This window comes from Heterodontus francisci, chromosome 12, assembly GCF_036365525.1.
Source record: "Heterodontus francisci isolate sHetFra1 chromosome 12, sHetFra1.hap1, whole genome shotgun sequence".
NCBI classification, from domain to species: Eukaryota; Metazoa; Chordata; class Chondrichthyes; order Heterodontiformes; family Heterodontidae; genus Heterodontus; species Heterodontus francisci.
The window spans coordinates 50,874,407-50,900,517 of NC_090382.1; the positions used below are offsets into that span (position 1 = coordinate 50,874,407).

General features: G+C 43.1%; 1 long non-coding RNA gene across 1 annotated transcript in view; it reads right to left on the minus strand.

Annotated features, from left to right (window-relative positions):
- Nucleotides 1-1,165: 1,165 nt before the first annotated feature.
- Nucleotides 1,166-26,111, minus strand: part of LOC137375590 (uncharacterized) — an 82,757-nt gene continuing 57,811 nt past the window's right edge. The window contains exons 2-4 of the long non-coding RNA XR_010976031.1: nucleotides 12,027-12,177; nucleotides 11,770-11,897; nucleotides 1,166-1,431 (exon numbers count right to left, since the gene is read on the minus strand). This is a non-coding gene — a long non-coding RNA (uncharacterized lncRNA). The remainder of the gene's footprint in view (nucleotides 1,432-11,769; nucleotides 11,898-12,026; nucleotides 12,178-26,111) is intronic.

Here is a 26,111-nt window from a genome sequence, read left to right on the forward strand (position 1 = left end):
CTATATGCTCTATAGTTGCTCAGCTACTAGTAACAGTATTACCTCCATATCTCCAACTCATCTTCCAAAGGAAATGATCAAACATTCTAGAAATCTCTAGTAACTACTCGTTAGTGCACACCATGTAACAAAGCTTGTTAGTATCTTTGTAAAGGAACATTATGTTCTGTACAAAAGTGTTGTAATATAATTTGGTCTGAGAGCGAAGACAGCAGGACACTTCAGCAAGACATTGACTGTCTAAATGTAATTCTTCAGGTTTACTTTTGGTCACTGCCTATATACTTTGACTTTAGTTCTTGAATGATTCAATTAAAATCATGAATCAATGCAATTTCTATTTAAAAAGGAAAAACAAAAGATTTGCATTTATACAGCACCTTTCATGACCACTGGACATCCCAGAGTGCTGTACAGCCAATGGAATGCTTTTTGAAGTGTTGCCACTGTTGTAATGTGGGAAATACGGTAGACAATTTGCACACAGCTCGCTTCCACAAACAACAGATGATCTATTTTTGTGATGTTGATTGAGAGATAAATATTGGCCAGGTCACCGATGATAACTGCCCTGATCTTCTTCAAAATAGTGCCGTGGGATTTTTCCGCATCCACCGGAGAGGCCAGACAATGCCTTGGTTTCACATCTCATTTGACGGATGGCAGCACCCCAGTACAGTACTGAGCACTGGAGTTTCAGCTTAAGGCTTGGAGTGGGTATTTGAACCAGAACCTTGTGACCCACAGGCACAAATGCCAGCAACTGAGCCATGGCTGACAAATATGCTAAGGTATAGTAACAAATATGCACCTGTTTTCTCATGAATGAAATAGTGTTCACTCGAAGTTATCAGAATGCTTTAAAATGGGAGCTGTGAAGTCGTGCTTGATGTTCACATTTTACAGATTAGCTAATTGAGTATTTCACATCCTTGTAGACTTGCACCTGCTACTGACTCGAAAATCAATAGGAGGAGAAAATATCAATCCTTTCTTTTTCATTGCCATTAATAGGAAGCTAGATGCACATGGTTTGAAAGAAGAGCACACAACTGAGTACTGTGGTAGACTGGTAAAATAATTGTTACATATTCATTTTGTTTAATACTGACAATTAAAATCACATTTTTGTAGTGATTAATTTGAGTATTATGAGTTGGGTAAAACTGGGGAATTTTTTCAAATATATGAAAGTACAGACAGATTTTGGTGAGCAACTGATAAAGTGTGAAAGTTTCTGGCTGGAACAGGTGATTCAGGTGGGCTTAAGTTAGAAAACTGACTTGATGTTGCTGGTGCTGATTTACAGGTTTCTCTGTCGTGTTGCTGCATGGCTTAGCCCATAAGCTATATAAGTAGAGCAGCTCTGTGATGCAAGGGGAGATCCAAAATGTTTGGTCTCCAATTAGATGGTAGAGTTAGAATTCAGATCTGCAGAAGAGAAATATTTAATTTCATTTTTTGACATTATCTGTGTGAGGAGCAATGGCAAGTAACATTCATAAGAAAATAAACCCCTCGAGCTTACTCTGCCGTTCAATAAGATCATGGCTGATCTGATTGTGGCCTTAACTCCATTTTCCTGCCTTCCCCCCAAAACCCTTTATTCCCTTGTAGATCAAAAATATGTCTAGCTCAGCTTATCCTTGAACATATTCAATGGCCTAGACTCCTTTGCTCCTTAGGGTAGAGAATTCCAAACATTAACAATCCTCTGACAGAAAAAATTCCTCCGCATTTCTGTCTTAAATGGGAGATGCCTTATTTTGAAACAGTGCCCCATGAGGGGAAACATCCTCTCAGCAGCTACCCAGTCAGGCCCTCTCAGAATCTTATATGTTTCAATAAGATCACCTCTCATTCTTCTAAACTCTAATGAGTGTAGGCCCAGCCTGCTCAACCTTTCCTCATAAAACAACCCCTCATCCCAGGAATCAACCTAGTGAGCCTTCTCTGAACTGCCTCCAATACATTCAAATAACATTTTGCTTTTCTATTCTTACTGCCAAAGTGGACAACCTCATATTTTCCCACATTATACTCCATCTGTCAAATTTTTACCCAATCACTTCACCTATCTATATGCCTTTGCAGACTCTATGTGTCCTCCTCACAACTTGCTTTCCTACCTATCTTTGTATCATCAGCAAATTTGGCTACAAGACACTTGGTTCCTTCATCCAAGTCATTAATATAGATCGTAAATATTTGAGGCCCCAGCACTAATCCCTGTGGCACCTGTCATGCCAGGCCCTCACCTGCAAAGAATGAGGCACATTAATTTTGTCATGGACATTGATTTTAAACTGTTACTGGAATGACAAAAGGATTTGTTAAACAGATTAGCCTTGGCTGTAAAATTATATTTGCATATTAACAGACGGTGATTGGAAAGACAAAGAACCATCCCCTGACACATTCAACCCACAATGGACCTTGATCACCAGGTATTGTGTGTAAGAGGAGTATTCCAGAGACTGCTATAGTGATACAATCTCGGACTGATTAGACCAACTTGTCATGTGACTAACTGGCTGCTCCAGGGTTATTTGAACTAGCCACGGAGAGTTTGAACTCAGAGTGTCTGTTTGCTTCTTGACTGAGACGATCTCTCCTGTCTGCTCCCATCTCTTTCTCACAAGCCTCTGAATCGACTGAAGACAAATAAACCCCAAGAGAGAAAAGTCTCCTACAGCGAACAAGCTTTAAGAAGAATACTGGGCCTCAACGAAAAGCAAGATCTTCCTAGAATCAAAGACTCTATGGTGAGCTTGAAGAACCGTAACAAAAACTCTTCAGATATTGCCTCAAACTCTTCCACTTTATTTATCTTCTGCTCTTTTCTGCCTCTATTTGCACGTGTGTATCGCGTATGCATGCTAGCATGGGTGCATCGTGTATCCGTCGGCATCAACCAAATTAGAGTTTAAGTTCAAGTTTAATAAATTTCAACTTTTCTTCTTTAAACCTAAGAAAACCTGTTTCTGTTGGTTTATTTGTCTTATAATTGGAAGGCGGTGAACAAGGATTCACCAAGGGGGAGCTGAAAACACGGTGTGTTTAAAATTAAACCCTGTTACAGTAAGACCAGGTAAAGACTGAGAGGGACCCCTAGACACCTTTCTCACCTGGTCATAACACACCACACTAGTTACAATTTGCCAACCTGAAAATGATCCATTTATCCCGACTCCTAAGTTAGCCAATCCCCTATCCATGCTAATATATTACCCCAACTCCATGAGCTCTTATGCAGTAGTAACCTTTTATGTGGCACCTTATCGAATGCCTTTTGGAAATCCAAGTATACTGCATCTACTGGTTCCACTTTATCCATTTATTATATATCCTGAAAGAACTCTAAAAAATTTGTCACCATGTTGATTCTGCTTGATTGTGTTATAATTTTCTAAATGTCCTGCTACTACTTAATAATGGATCCAGCATTTTCCCAATAACAGATGTAAGAATAACTGGCCTATAGTTTCCTGCTTTCTGTTACTTTCCTTTCTTGAATAGAGGTGTTACATTTGCAGTTTTCCAATCTGCTGAGACTTTTCCAGAATCTAAGGAATTTTGAAAGATTATAACCAATGCATCCACTATCTCTGCAGCCACTTCCTTTAGGACTCTAGGATGCAGGCCATCAGTTCTAGGGGGCTTGTCAGTCCTTAGTTCCATTCCATTTCCTAGTACTTTTTCCTCTAGTGATAGCGATTGTTTCAAGTTCCTTCCTTCCTTTTGCCCCTTGAGTTTCTACTATTCTTGGGATTTTTTGTGTCTACTTCTGTGAAGACAGATACAAAATACTTGCTCAAAGTCTATGCCATTTCCTTGTTTCTCATTATTAATTCCCCAGTCTCGTCCTCTAAGGGACCAAAATGTACTTTATCTACTCTCTTTTTATATACTTGTAGAAATTCTGTTTTTATATTTTCTTGCTAGTTTATTCTCATATTCTAATTTCTCCCTCTTTAATTTTTTTTCATTATCCTTGACTTGTTTCTAAAATTTTCCCAATCTTCTGGCATACAGCTAATCTTCACAGCATCGTACATCTTTTCTTTCAATTTAGCACCATGCTTAACTTCCTTAGTTAGCCACAGATGGTGCATCCTTCTCATAGAATCTTTCTCAGCGGTATATATCTGGTTTGAGAGTTATGAAATAGCTCATTAAATGTCTGCCACTGCTTACCTACTGTGTCACCTTTTAGGCTATTTTCCCAGTCCACTGTAGCCAACTCTGTCTTCATAGCTTTGTAATTGCCTTTATTTTAGTTTAAGACACAGGTTTCAGACCAAAGTTTCTCCCCCTCAAACTGAATGTGAAATTCTATCATGATTTGATCACCCTTGCCTAGAGGATCCTTTACTATGAGGTAATTAATTAATCATGCCTCATTATGCATTGATTTTACCGGCCCCTCGACGCCGTGGGTCATGGTGAGGTGCCAGTAAATGCTTGTGGGAGAGGCCCGCCTCGACTCATGATGCCAAGAAGCGCCCCCCGCCCCACGGCAGTGACACCCCGATTACCATATGTAAAGCGCTACTTACCTCTCCTGATTATGCATCCTGTCGCCTCTAGCTTCACACTTCCACATTTTGCGTTGAACAGGCAGCCGTCATGTGCCGTCCTGTTCACGACCATAAAAGCTGACGGGACATCAGAAGCAGGAGTACTTGACAATGAAGGTGTCCAGATATACAGGGGTCTGAACTCTGCATACTGGAAGGGAGGCGGATTACAGGGGGCAAAGCTCTGCATAATTGAAGCAAGGTGGGAGGGATTACAGAGACAAAGTTCTGCATCATTGAAGGGAGGTGGGGGAGATTACAGGGGGCAAAGCTCTGCACACTTGAAGGGAGGTGGGAGGGGGGTGGGACTGCTGGAGGCAAAGCTCTGTAGGCATGAAGGGAGGTATTGCGTACCCTCCCTCCGTGAATGGTGTCCGCTCTACGCCATTGTACGTTTGTGCGTTTGAAGGAGCAATGGCACTTTAGTCACACTTTGTGTGGGGAGGGTGCCAGAACCGACAGGAGTGTAAAGGTCAATGGACTGGTTAGGGCAATCGATGCATACAAAAATACGAATTAGGAGCAGGAGTAGGCCACTCGGCTCTTCGAGCCTGCTCCGCCATTCAATATGTTCATGGCTGAACTGGTTACTCCACATTTCCAGCTATCCCCAATAACCTTCCACCCCCTTGCTTATCAAGAATCTATCTACCTCTTAAAAATATTCAAAGACTCTGCTTCCACTGCCATTGGAGGAAGAGAATTCCTGAGACTCACAACCCTCTGAGAGAAAGGAATTCTCCTCATCTTTGTCTTAAATGGGCAACCCCTTATTTTTAAACAGTGACCCCTAGTTCTAGATTCTCCCACAAGGGAAAACATCCTTTCCACATCCAGCTGGTAGAATCTTCATGTGGTCATGCTGTGCCACTCTTAATAAGAGCAAAGATGGGCGATGCCATGCCACGCCACATAGTTGATCCATGAAATCAGCTGAACTACCCTACAGCAATGCCTGCCCTGTTAGGAGCCTTCAATTAAGTGAAGGAAAAAAATGTATTTCTCACATGGAAATGGGTTTGTCTCATCCTAGTTTGTGTGATCCACTCCTCCTGAGGATCCATATGCGCCGGAGGTAAAATCAACAAGCAGATGCAGTCCACATAGAGGTTTTAGTTTAGAGATACAGCACTGAAACAGGCCCTTCGGCCCACCGAGTCTGTGCCGACCATCAACCACCCATTTATACTAATCCTACACTAATCCCATATTCCTACCACATCCCCACCCGTCCCTATATTTCCCTACCACCTACCTATACTAGGGGCAATTTATAACGACCATTTTACCTACCAACCTGCAAGTCTTTTGGCTTGTGGGAGGAAACCGGAGCACCCGGAGAAAACCCACGCAGACACAGGGAGAACTTGCAAACTCCACACAGGCAGTACCCGGAATTGAACCCGGGTCGTTGGAGCTGTGAGGCTGCAGTGCTAACCACTGCGCCACTGTGCCGCCCCGCTCGTGAGCGGCAGCCCCCGTGGGGAGCTCGCCATTACAAATCGCCACACATCTCCAGGCCCCACATGACATGCCAGCGGATGTCAGAGCGCCAGTGTCAGAGGCGATTGTGCATGTAGAGAGGGTGGTGACATGTCTCTGTGCCCTGCTCAATGATGACCTGCAGCCCATGGGCTTCGGTGGACATCCTATGCCTGCGGTCCTTACAGTGGCAGTGGCTCTTAAGCTTGATACCTATGCAGCATTTCAGGGGCCCACTGGAGACCTTTGTGGGGTCACACAGTCAGCAGTGCACCGCTTCATTAGGTAGGTCACCGATGCCCTGAACTGGAGGGCCAGTGAGTATGTCCACTTCAGGATGGGCCCTCACAGCCAGGCCCAGAGGGCCATCAGTTTCGGCACCATTGCTGGATAACCAAAGGTTTTCGGGTTCATAGACTGCACCCATGTGGCCATCAGGTCTCCCGCCAGGCTACCACCTGCAGACGTTATCATTAAAGGATTCCTCTCAATCTAGATGCAGCTGGTATGTAATCACCAGAGACGCTTCATGCAAATCTGTGCCCGCTTCTCAGGAAGCTGCCATAACAACTGGGTCCTGCGACAGTCCCAGCTGCCACTGCTGTTCACTGAACTGGCTCAGATGGAGGGGTGGCTTCTTGGAGACAAGGGCTATCCTTTGTGGACATGGTTCCTGACACCAGTGAGAGACCCCACCTCTCCTGCATAGGAGAGATACAATGCCAGCCACTGAGCTACAAGAGCCGCCATTGAGCAGGCGATCTGCATGCTCAAAACACGCTCCGAATGCTTGGATAGATAGGGTGCTGCCCTGTACTATGGGCTGAAAAGGCCAGCTCCTTTCTTTTCTGCTTGCTATGCTCTGCACAACTACGTACCCAATAGGGGGCAGGCCTGGCATGATATGGAGATATGTCAACAGGATTCCTCCTCAGACTATGAGGATGCTGAGGACCTACAACAGGAAAGACGCATGGGAGGGCAGATGGCACCCAGGCTCTGCACGCAGGGCTAGCAGTGAGCTAGGGATGTACGGCAGTGGCTTATCAAACAAAGGCTCTCTGCTCCATAGAAACCGACATGAGCTCTGCAAGCCACACAACACCCTCGCTCACCTGCTGTGCATCAGTCCACATCTGCAGCATCTCTGTGTAAACCATTAGAGGCAGCAGCTGAGTGAACCAATGTCCATGTCACTGCATGCGTGGAGACGCTCATGAGTAATGGTGGCATGGCAATGATTTTATGGCTTACATTAGCTTTCCTGAAGGGCCAACGGTGCAAAGGGATGTGACATTGGCGCTATATGCTGGCACACATCATTCACACAGAAAAAAGGACACACATGTTGAAGAACATTTAGTGAAAGACGTATTTCCATTGCTGTGACACCCGAGCATTCCCATTTTGTCAGTGTGTTCTTTCTAAACGCTTGCAAGTGTCCCTTCTTGGTGCAACCTCTGCACTAGCAGCCTGACTGGAGGAAGGCTGCTGATCAGATTGCCCTTTGGCTGTGGATGACTTTGGTGATAGAGTAAGACTTAATCGATTTATTAGTATATAAACTAAAAACTAAAGCGGATTAAAAATCTAAATACCAGTCAGAATTTTAAAAACAAATTAAAATCTAATTAAATAAAATAGAGATGCAGGGCCAGGCGATGTGTTCTACCTGCATGATGTGGGAGCTGGTGGACCCCATTGTGGTTCCTAGTGACCACATCTGTAGCAAGTGTTGGCTGCTCGAGGAACTCCGGCTCAGAGTTGATGAGCTGGAGTCTGAGCTTCTGACACTGTGACACATCAGGGAGGGGGAGAGTTACCTGGACGCTGTGTTTCAAGAGACAGTCACACCCCTCAGATTAACTACCTTGAATTCGGCCAATGGTCAGGGACAGGAGGGTGTGACTATGAATGAAGCAGGTAGAGGATCCAGGAGGTAGTGTTGCAGGAGCCTCAGCCCTTGTCCTTGTCCAACAGGTTCAAGATTCTTGCTCCCTGTGTGGATGAGAGCAGGGACTGTAAGGAGGATGAGCAAATTGACCATAGCACCATGGTACAGGGAGCCATTCAAGTGGGGGGAGAAAAGAGAAATGTAGTCGTAATCGGGGATAGTATAGTAAGTTCTCTGTGGCCAGGATCAAGAGTCTCGAAGGCTCTGTTGCCTACCTGATGGCAGCATTCAGGATATCTCATCTGGGCTGCAGAGGAACTTGGAGTGGGAGGGGAAAGATCCAGTTGTCGTGGTCAACGTAGGTACCAACGATATAGGTAGAATGAGGATAGAGGTTCTGCTGAGGGAATATGAACAGCTCGGGGCTAAATTAAAAAGCAGAACCAAAAAGGTAATAATCTCCGGATTACTCCCTGAACCACGAGCTAATTGGCACAGGGTCAATAAGATTAAAGAGGTAAATGCATGGCTCAAAGATTGGTGTGGGAGAAATGGGTTTGAATTTGTGGGACATTTGCACCAGTACTGGGGAAGGAGGGAGCTGTTCCGATGGGACGGGCTCCACCTGAATCATGCTGGGACAAGAGTCCTGGCGAATCACATAACTAGGGCTGCATAAAGGGCTTTAAACTAAATAGTGGGGGAATGGTTCAGTTGCATGGAAAATTAGGAAGTCAAAGTTAAAGGAAAGGGTAGGAGTGCAGGTTAGTGATGAGGCTGATTGTTACCAGAAAATAAAAGGTAGGGACAGAATGTGTGAATGTCATATTGCACCAAAGAATCATACAAGAGTAGGGAAATTTGATAACAGAACACACTTAAAGGCTTTGTATCTGGATGCACGAAGCATTCATAAATGAGTTAATAGCGCAAATAGAGACAAATGGGTATGATTTAGTGGCGATTACTGAGACGTGGTTGCAGGGAAACCAGTTTTGGGAATTTGATATCCAAGGGTACTCAGTATTTCGGAAGGATAGGCAGGAAGGAAAAGGAGGAGGTGTAGCTTTGTTAGTAAAGGGAGAGATCAGTGCTGTAGTGAGAAATGGTATAGGCACTGGAGATCAAGACATAGAATCAGTCTAGGTAGAAATAAGAAATAGCAAGGGAAAGAAGTCCCTGATGGAAGTAACCTATCAGTCCCCAAACAGTAGTTCCACAGTGGGGCACAGTATAAACCAGGAAATACTAGGGGCTTGTAAGAAAGGTACGGCAATAATCATGGGTGATTTTAATATGCATATAGACTGGAATAATCAAATTGGCAAGGGTAGCCTCGAGGGAGAGTTCATTGAATGTATCAGAGATTGTTTTTGGAGCAATATATTGTGGAACCAACAAGAGAGCAGGCTATTCTAGATGTGGTGTTGTGTAATGAGCAGGGATTAATTAATGATCTCATAGTTAAGGATCCTCTAGGGAAGAGTGATCATAGCATGCTAGAATTTCAAATTCAGTTTGAGGGCAAGAAACCCACACTAGCATTCTGGAGTTAAACAAAGATAATTACATAGGCATGAGGACAGATTTGGCCCTGGTGGACTGGGCAGGAAGACTAAAAGGTAAGACAGTTGATGAGCAGTGGCAGTTGTTTAAGCAGATATTCAATTCCTTCCAATTAAAATATATTCCAGAGAGGAAGAAAAATTTTAAGAGGGGTAAAAAACATCCAGCAAGGAAGTTAAGGATAACATAAAGACAAAAAAATAAGGCATACCATATTGCAAAGGCCAGTGGCAGGCTGGAAGATTGGGGAACTTTTAAAGATCAACAAAAGGGTTACTAAAAAGGTAATAAAAAGAGCAAAGCTAAATTATGAAAGAAAACTAGCACAAAATATGAAAACGGATAGCAAAAGCTTCTATAAGTATTTAAAAGGTAAGCGAGTAGCTAAAGTGAATGTTGGTCCCTTGGAGGATGAGACTGGGGAGTTAATAAAAAGGTACACAGAAATGGCGGAGACACTAAATCAGTATTTTCCCTCAGTTTTCACGGTGGAGGACACTAGTACCATCCCAATAGTAACAGGTAATGCAGAGGTTATAGAAAGGGAGGAACTTAGAACAATCATCATCACTAGGGAAAAAGTACTGAGCAAACTATTAGGATTGAAGGCAAACAAGTCCCCAGGGCCTGATGGTCTACATCCTAGGGTCTAAAAGGAAGTGGCAGCGGAGATAGTGGATCCATTGGTTATAATATTCCAAAATTCCCTGGATGTGGGAAAGGTTCCAGTAGATTGGAAAAAAGCTAATATAACGCCCTTATTCAAAAAGGGAGGGAGGCAGAAAGTAGGAAACTATAGACCAGTTAGTTTAATATCTGCCGTTGGGAAATTGTTAGAATCCATTATTAAGGAAGTAATAACAGGACATTTAGAAAGTCAAAATGCAATCCATCAGATTCAGCATGGTTTTATGAAGGGTAAATCATGTTTGACTAATTTGCTAGAGTTCTTTGAAGCTGTGACAAGCAAAGTGGATAATGGGGATCCTGTAGATGTAGTATATCTGGACTTCCAGAAGGCATTTGATAAGGTAAGATCACATGGGGCTAAGGGCAATTTATTAGCTTGGATAGAGGATTGGCTAACCAACAGAAAACAGGATAAATGGGCCTTTTTCTGGTTCACTAGATTGATTCCAGGGATGAGGGGTTTGTCTTATGAAGAGAGATTGAGCAGTTTAGGCCTTTACTCTCTAGAGTTTAGAAGAATGAGAGGAGATCTAATTGAGGTATATAAGATGATTAAGGGGATTGACAAAGTAGACATAGTGAAGATGTTTCATCTTGTGGGGCAATCTAGAACGAGAGGTCATAGTTTTAGGATAAGGGGTAGCAGATTTAAAACAGAGATGAGGAGAAATTACTTCTCTCAAAGGGTCATGTGTCTGTGGAATTCACTACCCCAGAGTGTGGTGGATGCTGAGACATTGAGTAAATTTAAGGAGGAGATAGACAGATTTTTAATTAGTAATGGGTTGAAAGGTTATGGAGAATGGGTATGAAAGTGGAGTTGAGGCCGAGATGAGATCAGCCATGATCGTATTGAATGGCGGGGCAGGCTCGAGGGGTTGAATTGCCTACTCCTGATCCTAGTTCTTATGTTTTAGCGCACACGAAGCCTGAAGGGCCCCGGCTGCCTGGAGGAGTCCTTCGTTATCGCAGAGCCCTCCTTTGCTGTTGCGGCTCCTGGAGCTTCACTCACAGGTGGAGGGGCAGAGGGGCCAGCGTCCACTTTGGAATCGCCTGGAGTGACCCCAGATATGATGCGCTGGCTCATCTCCTCTATCTCAGGGTTTATTGGAATCTCTCTGCTCTACTGGGAAGAACCAGGGGCAAAGACATTCTCCATGCCCCTGATTCCTCTCTCGCCTTGCCACTGCTGATTGAGTGTCATGGCTGTGGTGAAGGATTGCAGGTCAGCGCGAATCAATGGGATCAAGAGGGCCATCACCACCACAATGGATGATGCCAGGTGCTTATATGCCTGGGACATTGCAGCAATCATGGCGTGGATGGACTTCTCTATTGTCCACTCAAGGCTGTGTGTGACCTGTGGCATCTCCACCTGCTGTTGCCATAATTTATTCATCAGCTCCAGCATGCCATATGCTGTCGACATCAGAGGATCATCAGTCGCCTGGGGCTCAGCATGGGCCTGGCCACTCACAGGCCTCCGACTGTCAGGGGCCACGGCTGTCTTAGTCTCACCAGATTGTGACCCACACTCTAAGCTGGATGGACACCCACTGAGGTGACATTATCTGCACTGGTGGAAGGTGCGTCAGTATTCTGGGACACTGCTTCCGCAGAGTCTGGCTCTTCCTCTGAGATGTGGGATGTCAACCGCACAGCCGGGGTCGGCTCTGTTCTTTCACCTGGAAGACACAATGGGGAGAGGACACTGTCAGTCTTGATGCAGCACATTTCACAATTTCAGCAGTGCTGCATCACAGAACCGACATTCCACAGTGTTCATCTTTAATATCAATTGGATGTCTGCTCACCTTGGACCCCAATGTCAATTTGTCCAAATGAGTGCGGTGGTTGTCATAGTTCCAGCTGCAAGGCCTTCTCTTCGGCGTCTGTCAGCCTTTGTATTTGTGGCGGGTCTCCACTGGTGCAGGATGTCTCCCTCAAATTGTGGGCCCTCTTCGCCTGGAGGAGTAAGGAGACAGATATTAACAATCACATTTCAACAGGACAGCACACGTCAAAAAATGGGTGCTGGCCACAAAGGTGGGGAGTGCTCAGTGTACACTATTGAGTGAGGCACTCATGTAGGTGCCATTCCCCTGAGCAGCGGATTAGGGTGGTGCCACCCTGGCACGTCCCTCTTTCTCCTTTCAGATGGATGTTTTCAATTGCAGCAGTCTCACTTCCAGGGATCCTCAGTGGGTGCAGTCATAGCTGCTATACTGGTTGCCCTTTAAATCGGGCCCCAGCACATGAATCTCAGCTGTGCCGGCTTCCAACACGGCACCAGCTGTCCTATTCCTCCCCCACGTAATATGGGGGAAGCTGTGCGTGGCCTGTATGGTAATGAGCCCCATGCATAATATCACAGGGGCTCTGCAGCAGGTGCACCGCCGACTTCAAAGCATGCCAACGTGAAGTGCGGCGCACAAATACAATTCAGCCCCAGGTCTAATATAACCTGTTCCTTGGTTGGTTCCAGAATGTATTTTTCTAAGAAACTGGCACAAATACACCCTGTGAACTCATCCTCAAGGCTACCTTTTCCAATTTGATTTGTCCAGTTGATGTGAAGATTAACATCTCCCAAGATTATTCCTGTACTTTTCTTACAAGGCCCCATTATTTCATCTATACTCTGTCCTATGTGTGGCTCCAAACTACTTCCACCAGTGACTTCTTTTCCTTGCTATTTCTTATCTCCACCCAAACTAATTCTGCATCTTGATCTTTTTTTTTTAAAGAGATACAGCACTGAAACAGGCCCTTCAGCCCACCGTGTCTGTGCTGACCAACAACCACCCATTTATACTAATCCTACATTAATCCCATATTCCCTACCACATCCCCACTGTTCTCCTACCACCTACCTACACTAGGGGCAATTTACAATGGCCAATTTACCTATCAACCTGCTGTGGGAGGAAACTGGAGCACCCAGCAGAAACCCACACAGTCACAGGGAGAACTTGCAAACTCCGCACAGGCAGTACCCAGAACTGAACCCAGGTCGCTGGAGCTGTGAGGCTGCAGTGTTAACCACTGCACCACTGTGCCACCCTTAATGAAAACACATCTTCTGAGCCAATATTATTTTTCACTACTGTACTGATCTCATCCTGTGAGCTAGCCCACTTCCTTTTCCTTTCTTCCTAAACTTCTGAAATGTCAAATACCCTTAAATATTCAGTTCCCAGCCTTGGTCACTCTACAACCACATCTCTGTAATGGCCATCATATCATACCCATTTATTTCTAATTGATACATCCATTTTGTTATGAATGCTGCATGCACTCATGTAAAGAGACTTTAATTCTGTCTTTTTACCATTTTTCTATACTCTGATCTTATTTGCTGGTGCACTCTTATGTTTGTATGCTCTATCCCTTACTGTCACATTCTGGTTAACATTACCCGTATCGCTACCCTGCACTATTGCTTTGTCCTTTCTAGTTAACTTTCTCCCTCCCGTGATCCCTCCCCCCAGTATTTAGTTTAAAACCCTCTCTACAGCCCTAGTTATATGATTCACCGGGACACTGGTCCCACCGCAGTTCAAGTGAAGCCTATCCCAACGGTACAGCTCCCTCTTTCACCAGTATTGCTGCCAGTGCCCCATGAATCAAAACCCATTTCTCTCACACCAGTCTTTGAATCATGCATTCAACTCTCTGATCTTATTTACCCTATGCCAATTTGCTCAGGGTTCAGGTAGTAATCCAGAGATTATTACTTTTGTGGTTCTGCTTTTTAGCCCCCAGGTACTCATAGTCCCTTAGCAGAAGCTCCTTTTTGTCCTACCTACGTGGACCACGACAACTGGATCGTTCTCCTCCCACCCCAAGTCCCTCTCCAGCTCTGAGGAGATGTCCATAACCCTGGCACTGGGCAGGCAACACAGCCTTCGAGACTTATGCTCTCAGCTGCAGAGAACTGTATCTATCCCCCCTAACTATACTGTCCCCTATTACTACATTCCTTTTTACTCTCCTCACTTGAATAGCCCCCTGTACCATGATGCTGTGGTCAGTTTCCTCATCCTCCCAGCAGCCCCTGCTCTCATCCACACTGCAAGAACATCAAACCTGATAGACAAGTGCAAGAGCTGACGTTCCTCAAGTGCGACCTTCTGGATCTCCATACCTGCCTCACTCGTAGTCACAACCTCCTGTCCCTGTCCACGGACCAAATCTGAAGTACTTGACTGAAGGAGTTAAGTGCCTCCTGGAACAAAGTGTCCAGAGAACTTCTTCCCTGATGCTCTGCAGTGTCTGAAACTCAGACTCCAGCTCATTAACTCTGAGCTGAAGTTCCTCGAGCTGCAGACACTTACTGCTGATGTGGTTGCAGTAGATCACACTGGTGTCCACCAGTTCCACATGCTATAGCTGCAACACATCCCCTGCCCTGCCAACTGTATTGTATTTTGTTTAACTAATTAGGGTTTCAAGTTTAGAAATATAATTCAATGTTAATTTATAGTTATATTAAGTAGTTTAACTAGTTATGCTATAAATTTAATACAGTACTTATAACTCCCTGGTACTAGTTCAAAGTACTGCCCCAGTTTAAAGAAAATAAAAAAAACTTGCCAACCAATCATCTACCTGTTTGCCTAATTAATGGCTGTGGACTTCAGCTCTCAGGTCTCACTGTGTCCCGCTCCTTCTTTCAGATCACTCCTTTTTCTGTAAAAGTCTAGAACAGCACCTCTTCCTTCACTATGCTGACTTCCCTCACTCACCAAATTCCCAACTTAAGCACTCTGTTAAAGCAGGACTTTGTACTGCTTAATTTGTGTGTTAACAGAACCCTCCTGTATTTATACTGGCAAAAATTCCTGACTCAGCCCCTACTGACCAGTTAAGCAGTCCTAACTAGTCACCTAATTAAATCTGCAGCTGCTATGGCAGGCAGCTTATCTATCACTAACACTGAAAGAAACTACAGGTTAAGGTTAAATTAAAGTTGAATGCTAAATGCAAAACTTGACTAAGTTTTAGAATGAGATAAACCTTTAAAACCCTTTAAGTTCCCACACTCACCAAATTCCCGACTTAAGCACTGTGTAGAAGCAGGACTCCATCAAACTGGACTTTGTGCTACTTATTCACACCATACAAATGTCAGGCAATGCCGATCTCCAAGAACAGTGAATCTAACCATCTCCTCTTGACACTCAATGGCATTACCATTGCTGAATCCCCCACCTTCAACATCCTGTGGGTCAACATTGACCAGAAACTTAACTGGACCAGCCACATAAATACTGTGGCTACAAAAGCAGGTCAGAGGCTGGGAATTCTGCAGTGAGTAACTTACCTCCTGACTCCCCAAAGCCTGTCCACCATTTACAAGGCACAAGTCAGGAGTACGATGGAATGCTCTCCCTGGATGGGTGCAGCTCCAAAAACACTCAAGAAGCTCGACATCATCCAAGACAAAGCAGCCCGCTTGATCAGCACTCCGTTTACCACATTAAACATTCATTCCCCCCACCACTGGCGCACAGTGGCAGCAACAGGTACCATATACAAGATGCACTGCAGCAACTTGCCAAGCCTCCTTCGACAGCATCTTCCAAACCTGAGAACTCTACCACCAGAAGGGCAAGATGCATGGGAACACCACCACATACATGATCCCTTACAAACCACACACCATCCTGACTTGGAATTATATCACCGTTCCTTCACTGGAACTCCCTTCCTAACAGCACTGTGGGTATACCTACACCACATGGACAGCAACGGTTAAGGAAGGCAGCTCACCACCACCTTCTCAAGGGCAATTATGGATAGGCAATAAATGCTGGCCTTGCCAGCGACACTCACAACCCATGTAAGAATAAATAAAAAGGTCATATATTATGCTGGAAGTACTTACTTTACATATCAGACTGTGAACTTTGCTTCTCCTCTCGGAATCAGGTTATATCATCTAAAATGTTTACAAAATATGCAATGCATTTACTTTTTCCATGTTGCCTAATTTATTGGGTTGTTTTGGTATTTTATTCTTCAGTGGCTGTTTTACTGAAGGGACAATTCAAACTGTACCATCAAGTGACATTTTGGAGCACAATGTGACCGATATCTAAAACTTGGGATGAAGAGATTTATTCTAAAATTCCTGAAGATTTAGTTTATTAAAATTTCATGCAACAGTCAATTTTTTTCCTCATCTGTGACCCCTTTTCTTCTTTCACAATATGTAATGCCCTGTTTGGAAAAAAAGAGTTGTAGCAGGTTCATTGGATTCCATTTTATCCTCCGCTTATATTTAAGCGCACATTTTTTTTCATTCACTTATGGGAATGTGGGCATTTTTGGCCAGGCCAGCATTTATTGCCCAATCCTAATTGCCCTTGAGAAGGTGGTAGTGAGCCGCCTTCTTGAACCACTGCATTCCATGTGAGGGTAGATGCACCCACAGTGCTGTTAGGAAAGGAGTTCCAGGATTTTGACCCACCGACAGTGAAGGAACGGCGATATAGTTCCAAATCAGGATGGTGTGTGACTTGGAGGGGAACTTGCAGGTGGTGGTGTTCCCATGCATCTGCTGCCCTTATTCTTCTATGTCTAGGAGCAGTGTGAATTTGGGAGTCTTACATTCCACCAAATGCATCTACAAGTCAATTTTCTAGCAAAGTCTCAAGACAGTAAAGCATAAATTCTATAACGATTGCAACGAAAGAAATATTTGTGAGCCTGTCCACAGAAAAAAAATCATGTCCTCATTCTTAATTTACATAATCACTTAGTTGCCATCCTAGCGTCTGTTATGTAAAAAAAATTATTCAGATGGGGAAATCAAGACATAGAACCAAAATAAAATAATTGGATGGAAAGATTAGGAATTAGAAACAGTGATGGAAGAGTTGTAAAAGAGAAGCATTTGATAGACAACAGAAATAAAGCAATGGACAGCAAAATTATTATGAAGAGGAAGAAAGAGCAAATAATGGCCCAGAATTTGCAGTCAATGGCAAATAGATGATGCTCATTGTTCATTGAACTTACATCTGCCCAAGGACTTTGTTTGGGCTTTTTGCACTGTGATTTACAATAATTAGAGAGCCAAAACAGTGAGGTGTCCTCTACAGGGATTGGGACCTGTGTGAACAGGACAAGCAATGACGTGTTTCCTTAATTAGTCAGATTGATGAATCTCTACTGAGGCACATGAATCTAAACCAGGAAATGTAAGTTAGAATATGTAATTTAGTGTCAAATGTTACACTGTATTTTAATCATCTGACATGCTGTCTATATGGCACAATGGAAGTCTATTATGAAGTACTTCAATCTTGCATAGTTTTATTTCAATCTATATTTTCCAGCACTTACTGCTAACAATGAAGCAAAAGCAATTTGCAGAGCTCATATTTTATCATATTAAACTAATTATTTGCATTTCTGGTGGAATACTCATCATGGTGAAAGCATTAAATACTATATTAGAACCTTCTATCTGTGTGACAATAGGATAGCCATTAATTTGATGACATGAAGGCTTTGATAACATGTTATTGGCCTGGATTTTGCATTACAGACAGCCAAATAAAAAGAGACAAAAAAAAGATGAGAGCGATAACTCCAACAATAATTAAAATCTGAAGGAGTGTGACTCCACGCTTGCAAAGGTACATTTTCAGTGTCAGAGAAGTTGTTTGGCTGTAATCGTGACTTATCACACCATTAAAAATCACTTACGCTTGAATAGACAAGCCTCAATTTTTTCTGTCATGTTTAGTGGGTAACTAGTGGGTAAGTACAGCAACTTTTATGCCCTACATGCATTTTACCAGTCTAGCAAAACTTACAGAGGAGCAGGGGAAAACGATCAGCATCTTCCTGACTTCCATGTTTAACTGCACATGCGTGGACAGCGGAAGTTGCTGTCCAATTTACTGCATTAATACTGATAGCCTCGCCATTATTCTTAATGCACAATCCAGGTCAATAACATGCTATCAAAGTCTTCATGTCATCAAATTAGTGGCTATTCTATTGCCGCACAGATAGACATTCCTAACATAGTATTTAATGCTTTCACTATGATTGATATTCCACCAACAGAACATTAAGCCACCCAAATAAAAATTGCAATGAAAAGAATTAGCTTAATATGCTAAAATATGACCTCTGCAAAATACTTTAGTTTCATTGTTAGCAACAAATGCCAGAAATGCAATAATACTATGCAAGTTTGAAGTACTTCATAATCAACTGTCATTTTGCCATACATACTGGCATGTCAGATTATTAAGATGCAGTGCAAAAATTCATAATTCAAACTGGTCTTAACCTGATGGACAAAAACCATTATTTTATTATGAATAAAGTATGTTCAAATTCAGACTAATGGACATGTGCTTTTCCATGCCTTAGGCCCCAGTGGTAAATTTGATAATACATATTACTATCAAGCAAGAGCAACTTCAGACTTGTTAAAATAGAAAAATAGTAAGGTTTCTCCCCCAATGAAGTAAATATTGGGCTTCTAATACAACATATCATTAAGTTCCCAGATAAATACCAAAATCTGCTGTCCGTTCTCAGAGAGCATACCAAAAGTGTGCCAATTATGACCCTCTGTATTATGAGTTGAACTTATGAAATCAATTGACAGTCTGCTCTATTCTTCCACAGTGGTGTAAGCAGGATTGGATTTATATGCCAGTGATTTAGTCACTTTCTGACATCACCACAGAAAAAAGCGTTCAGAACTAACTAAACAGAATGAGATAGTCACTTTGGATAGATTTGAAGCCAACTGCTAATTGCATTGTTGGAAATCAATTTGTGTGTGTGAAATGGTATCACTCACCATACTTGCAGTCTAGACTCTGCCAAGCTATTTGAAGAAACCTCAGTCAGTGTAGCAATGTTGTTTATTCATTCTTTGAAGAGATAATAGCCATGGTCAAAACAAAGTGACAAGGTAAAATAAAAAAAATGTCACCCAGCACCTAGGTAATTAATATTATGGCACTTCTGCTCCCTGTCCTCCAAGGATATCAATCCAGAAATATCATTTTAATTTAATCCCAATACATTTCACAGGAGGAAGTAGCTCTAGGCCTGGTCATTAAGCCTAACATAGTAAGGAACTAATCACAGTGATTGCATCTGACAATTTAAAATGTGCTGTACTTAAAAATTAAAGCTATGAAGTGCAAGCAGCCAATAGACATTGGCCCAGATTTTGTGATGAGAATAATGATGAGCCTATCAGCTTTTACCATTATTAATAAGTAAATCAAACAGCAACTTCTGATGTCATACAGTCACACAGCACTGAAACAGGCCCTTCAGCCCAACGAGTCTGTGCCAACCAACAACCACCTATTTATACTAACCCTACATTAATCCCATATTCTCTACCACATCCTACCACCTACCTACACCAGGGGCCGATTTACCTATCAACCTGCAAGTCTTTGGCTGTGGGAGGAAACTGGAGCACCCGGCAAAAACCCACGCGGTCACAGGGAGAACTGGCAAACTCCGTACAGGCAGTAGCCAGAACTGAACGCGGGTTGCTGGAGCTGTGAGGCTGCAGTGCTAACCACTGCACCACTGTCTGCACATGTGCAGTTAAACAGGGAAATCAGGAAGATGCTGTGCAAGAAGCCCTGCTCCTCCAGAAGCTTTGCTATACCAGTATCTTGCTGAGAGACTGCTTTCTTTATATTAAACATATGTTTTATTTTATTCATTCCTGGGATGTGGGCGTCGCTGGCTGGGCCAGTATTTATTGCCAATCCCTAATTGCCCTTGAGAAGGTGGTGGTGAGCTGCCTTCTTGAACCGCTGTCGTCCACGTGAGGAAGGCACACCTACAGTGCTGTTAGGAAGGGAGTTCCAGGATTTTGTCCCAGCAACAGTGAAGGAACGGTGATATAGTTCCAAGTCAGGATGGTGTGTGGCTTGGAGAGGAACTTGCAGGTGGTGGTGTTCCCATGCATCTGCTGCCCTTGTCCTTATAGGTGGTAGAGGTCGCAGGTTTGGAAGGAGCTGTCGAAGGAGCCTTGGTGCATTGCTGCAGTGCATCTTGTAGATGGTACACACTGCTGCCACTGTGCATCGGTGATGGAAGGAGTGAATGTTTGTGGATGGGGTGTCAATCAAGCAAGCTTCTTTGTCCTGGATGTCGTCGAGCTTCTTGAGTGTTGTTGGAGCTGTACCCATCCAGGCAAGTGGAGAGTATTCTCTCACACTCCTGACGTGCCTTGTAGAAAGTGGACAGGCTTTGGGGAGTCAGGAGGTGAGTTACTTGCCACAGGATTCCTAACCTCTGACCTACTCTTGTATTTATATAGCTAATCCAGTTCAGTTTCTGGTCAATGGTAACCCCAAGGATGTAGATAGCGGGGGATTCAGCAATCGTAATGCCATTGAATGTCAAGGGGAGATAGTTAGATTCTCTCGTTTGGAGATGGTCATTGCCTGGCACTTATGTGGCATGAATGTTACTTGCCACTTGTCAGCCTAAGCCTGGATATTGTCTATGGTTTGCTGCATTTCTACATAGACTGCTTCAGTATCTGAGGAGTCGTGAATGGTGCTGAACATTGTGCAATCATCAGCGAACATCCCCACTTCTGACCTTATGATTGAAGGAAGGTCATTGATGAAGCACGTGAAGATGGTTGAGCCTAGAACACTACCCTAAGGAACCCCTGCAGTGTGTCCTGGAGCTGAGATGATTGACCTCCATCAACCACAACCATCTTCATTTGCGCTAGGTACAACTCCAACCAGTGGAGAGTGTTCCCCCTGATTCCCATTGACTCCAATTTTACGAGGGTTCCTTGATGCCATACACGGTCAAATCTGCCTTTATGTCATGGGCAGTCACTCTCACCTCTCCTCTTGAGTTCAGCTCTTTTGAACCAAAGCTGTAATGAGGGCAGTAGCTGAGTGGCCCTGGCGAAACCCAAATTGAGCGTCACTGAGCAGCTTATTGCTAAGCAAGTGCCACTTGATAGCACTGTCGACAACACCTTCCATCACTTTACTGATGAGATTGAGAGTACACTGATGGGGCGGTAATTGGTCGGGTTGGACTCGTCCTGCTTTTTGTGTACAGGTCATACCTGGGCAATTTTCCACATTGCCAGGTAGATGCCAGTGTTGTAGCTGTACTGGAATAGATTGGCTGGAGGCGCAGCTAGTTCTGGAGCACAGGTCTTCAGTACTATTGCCAGAATGTTGTCAGGGCCCATTGCCTTTGCAGTATCCAGTGCCTTCAGTCATTGCTTGATATCACACGGAGTGAATCGAATTGGCTGAAGATTGGCATCTGTAAAGCTGGGGACTTCAGGAGGAGGCCAAGATGGATCATCAATTTGGCACTTCTGGCTGAAGATTGTTGCAAATGCTTCAGCCTTATCTTTTGCACTGATGTGCTGGGCTCCCCCATCATTGAGGATGGGAATAATGGGGGATATGTCCACTGCATTTAAGTGTCACCATTTTCTTGATGAGATTCGAAAGGCTTGAATTTTGTTTTCTGATAATATTTATAGTAAACAGATTTTACACTAATGTAATATGCCTAATATATTTAGATTCCATGAAATCAGACTCAAGGAAACATTTTCTATCTGTGTGGGGGTGGACTATGCATTAACTTGATATCGTAAATGGTTTGAAGAGTCAATAATGATAAACATTTTTTTTTCCAGTTGAAAAGCTGGAAAATTACATTCCAAGTTGTCCCCATTTCTTTCAAACATATGAAAGGTGATAAACTTCAGATTCTTTGAACCGAGTGAACAATTCAAAAGTCTTGATATGCACTGCATTTTTAAGAAGTCCAGAAGTCACAACATTGGTGATCAGGAGATTGTTGTTTGTCTTGATGTTGCTCTTAAACTAACACCAGAAACAATGCAAGTACTAATATAAATGCCTATTCTGTGCATGTTCGAGAACCTAAAGCTGTAGCCCTCATCTTAGATGATAAATTCCTCAAGACAGAGTCTATTTTATGGAAATTGTATAAATTTATGCAAATCTACTCTTAACAATCACTGGGCATATTTCACTTGTTGGAATAATTTACTAATCCAGTCATCAATCAGTTCAGTTGCTGCTTAGCATATCTAGAATTCTGGAGAGAAGAGGGATAAAGTCATGTAATATAATGCAATAACATCAGTGCAAGACATTCTTACAATTCAATTCGTATTGGTAAATATGAGATGTAAGTTAAATGGATCTCTCTCCTCAGGCACCGTTCCCCTTCCTTTCACAACTGCCATTGTTATCACCCCTCCTCAAAAACTACCATCAACTACCCCCATCTCCAACCTTCTTTTCCTCTCCAAAGATCTTAAATATGGGTGTTGTCTCCAAAATCCATGCCTTTCTTCCTTGCAACAGCATAGTTGAAGTCAGGATGCACAGATGTCTGTACCACATCACTGAAACAGCACCAAAGTCACAAATGCCATCCTCTGTAACTGTGGTGCATTATTCCTCCTCATCCTCTATGAAATGGTTGACCATGTATCTTCCTCCACTGCCTTTCCTCCATTGTCTAGCTTTGTCAGATTGCAGTTGCTTGGTTTCAAAGAACCCTCAGAAAAGGCTTCTCTTCCCATCCTTGCACCATCACTTTGAGAGCTCCCCAAGAATCTAACTTTGGCCCTTCCATGTCTATATATTGCTACTTGACAACATCATCTGCAGACATGGGATCAGCTTCTATACGTATTCTGATGACATCCAGCTCTATTCCTCCACCACCCATCTCGACCTCACAACTGCTTCTGTATTGTTAGCTTTCTTAGCTGATATCCAGTCTTGCATGAGCCACAATTTCCTCCAGTTAAATAATGGGAAGACCCAAGCTTCTGTCTTTACCCCCCCTCAATTCCATCCCTCTCCCCCAGCAATTGTTTCAGGTTGAATTAGACTGTTCATAATCTTGGTCTCCTATTTAAACCCAAGCAGAGCCTCTGATCCTTTTATGCACGCCATTACCAAGACAACCTATTTCTACTCTATAACATCACCCTCCTCTGCCTTTGCTACAGCCCATCTGGCAGTGAAATCCTCATCCATGCCTTTGTCACCTTCAGACTCAACTATTCCAATTTTCTCCTGGCTATGGTCCCATCTTCCATGCTCTATAAACTTCAGCTCATTCAAAACTCTGATTTTCTTTTCCTATCCCATACCAGGTTCCACTTAATTATCCACCCCTGGTATTACTGACCTACATTGGCTCCCAGTCTCCCAAACGCCACCAATTCTAAAATTTCCATCCTCATCTTTAAATCCCTGTCTGATGATGGCCAGGGGCTTTTGACAATGTAACAGGTGATAGTTCTTTAAGGGTTACGTAATAGGATGAAATGAAGAGAAAATTGTACTTTGTGAAATAGAATTAGCATTTTCACTTTTCACTGAGAAATGCTAGCTTGCTGAGTGCAGACACAGTAGAACATGCAGCATAGCAATTCAATTCACAGCACTAGGATATGAACTAAATCCATACTAACTGTTAATGGGAATTAGGCCACGTCAAGAAGGCAAAAGAAAATATGTCCAGGTCCCATTGCAATGTAACAATATCTGTTGAGCACAACAAGGCACAGTGAAGAAGTCTGCTACCAACTTGCTGTCTTTGAAGAATTGAAGAACCCATATGGCAGTTGAGACAGAAAAGTAACATCAAGAGAAACTTAATTTAATTAAGATGTTTTTATAAGTACTTTACATGAATAAACTGATCAAAGTCCTGCAGAATGATGAAATCTACTCCTACACTTCAAGTGACACTACATTGAAAATGTTATCTTTGATAGCACATACAAATCATGTACAACGTTTACTTGAAGAGAATTAAAGGCAGCAGAACAGCTTCAGTCATACAGAAGTATGCTATAGGATAAATTCACGCATCCTGCATTTGTACTTGAATGAAGAGCAGGTTGGAGTTGGGACTGCAGCCCTCATGCTGTGTGTCAGATGGATGGCTTAACCCTTAAGTTTTCAGAGGCAAAAAAAAGTATCATGAGTAATTTTAAGTGATTTTCTTTTAAATTTACTCATTCTCAAATCAGCAGGACATTTTAGAAAAACATTAGTTGCTTGTACCAAGCCTTTTTAACATTGCCTGGAGTTATCCACTACTGGTTTCAGAATTTTGTATCAGGCACAAACCGATTATTACAGCACAGTACATTAATCCCTGCACATTTATTTTCATGTCTTTTTCTGTAATAAGCATCCTGTCATGTCAGGCAGTCTGGCCATGATTCCATTTGTTCTTTTATATATGGAAGTTGCTGAAGATTTACAATAAATTTCTATAACTTTCATTCTTTGTGTTACAGAACTTACCTTGTGCGGCATACAGTTTAATGTTGAAGAAACGTGACTATTGTAATGCTCACGTGAAGTGCAGTGATTGAAAATACAAGAACCGAACATGAAGAGTTATAAAAATTTGACTTTTCCTTTAAAAAGTGGACAATGTGCTGGAAAAAATGGCCACTGAAGGTCAAAAGACTAGGCCCTGTATATTCAAACTGTCTTACTGTCTGGTGAGAAAAAAAGGATACATTCCAAGCTAAGAGGTGTTAAGTATACCCATCCTGAACCCATCAAGAGACATTTATGAATTGAATGGTTTCTTCTGAAAGAAAGAAGGTGTGAAGTAATCACATCCTGGGCCATCGTGGTCACCACAGGGAGGGAGATCTACCTCTCCCAACAGAGGCAAGATGGGAGACCTTTTTGACCTTAAAAGTAGCTCTCTGGAGAGAGAGAGAGAGAGAGCGAGAAAGAGAGTAAAAGACTCAGGACAAACATCACAAAAGCCTGTCCACCTGAGAGCTGGGAAAAATCCAGCAAAATGAAAAGAATGTGCCCTGTTGTGAGTTCTACACTTCACATTGTGCAGCGGAGAACTGAAAGTGATCTCCAGTCTCTAGATTGAAGACTCAATTGTCAGAGAAATCTACAAAACCCAGGCCTGCAGCTTTAAAAGAGAAATTGACCTCTGAGAAAATTCAACAGGTTTACCGTGATACCCAAAAACCTACCTCACTTCAAACCACTTCCCCTTTTCCTCTCTATCTATTTCTTGTGTGTGTGTGTGTCTGTGTGTGTGCGAGTGAATGCATGTGCGGGTGCAGTTGTGACCATTTCGGAAATGAATATTTCTCAATACACAGCTAATCTTCTGTTTTAAACCGACAAGTAAACCTGTCGCTGTCTGTTTATTTGACAAATGAAACAAAAGGGGTTAAAACCCGAGTAACAAAAAACACGCTGCAGTCAGTTGAGAGTTGAACATTGGGGACCACCCACACCCCCTTACCGCTTCGCCATAACACTGTGATAATGCATGTCTAGGTGCTAGCTTCCCTTTTACTATTTCATTGACCACGGAAAATGTGCTTGAAATTGAGCTTCTTTCAGGTTTTTCTTTTCCTTCTTGTGATGTGACCGTTGCTGGCAAAGCCAGCATTTATTGCCAATCCCTAATTCCCCTTGAGAAGGTGGTGGTGAGCTACCATCTTCAACCATTGTAGTCCATGTAGTGTACGTGCACCGACAGTGCTGTTCCAGAGGCAGTTCCAGGATTTTGAACCAGCTACAGTGAAGGAATGGCAATATAGTTTCAAGTCAGGAAGGTGTGTGACATGGAGGGGAACTTGTATGTGATGGTATTCCCATGCGTCAACTGCCCGTGTTCTTCCAGGTGGTAAAAATCGTGGGTTTGGAAGGAGCCTTGGCATGTTGCCGGAGTGCAGCTTGTATGTGGTACATACCACTGCATTGTGTTATACAGGGAGTAAGTGTTTAAGGTGTATGCTGGGGTGTCGATCAAGTGGTTTGCTTTGTCCTGGATGGTGTCAAGCTTTTTGA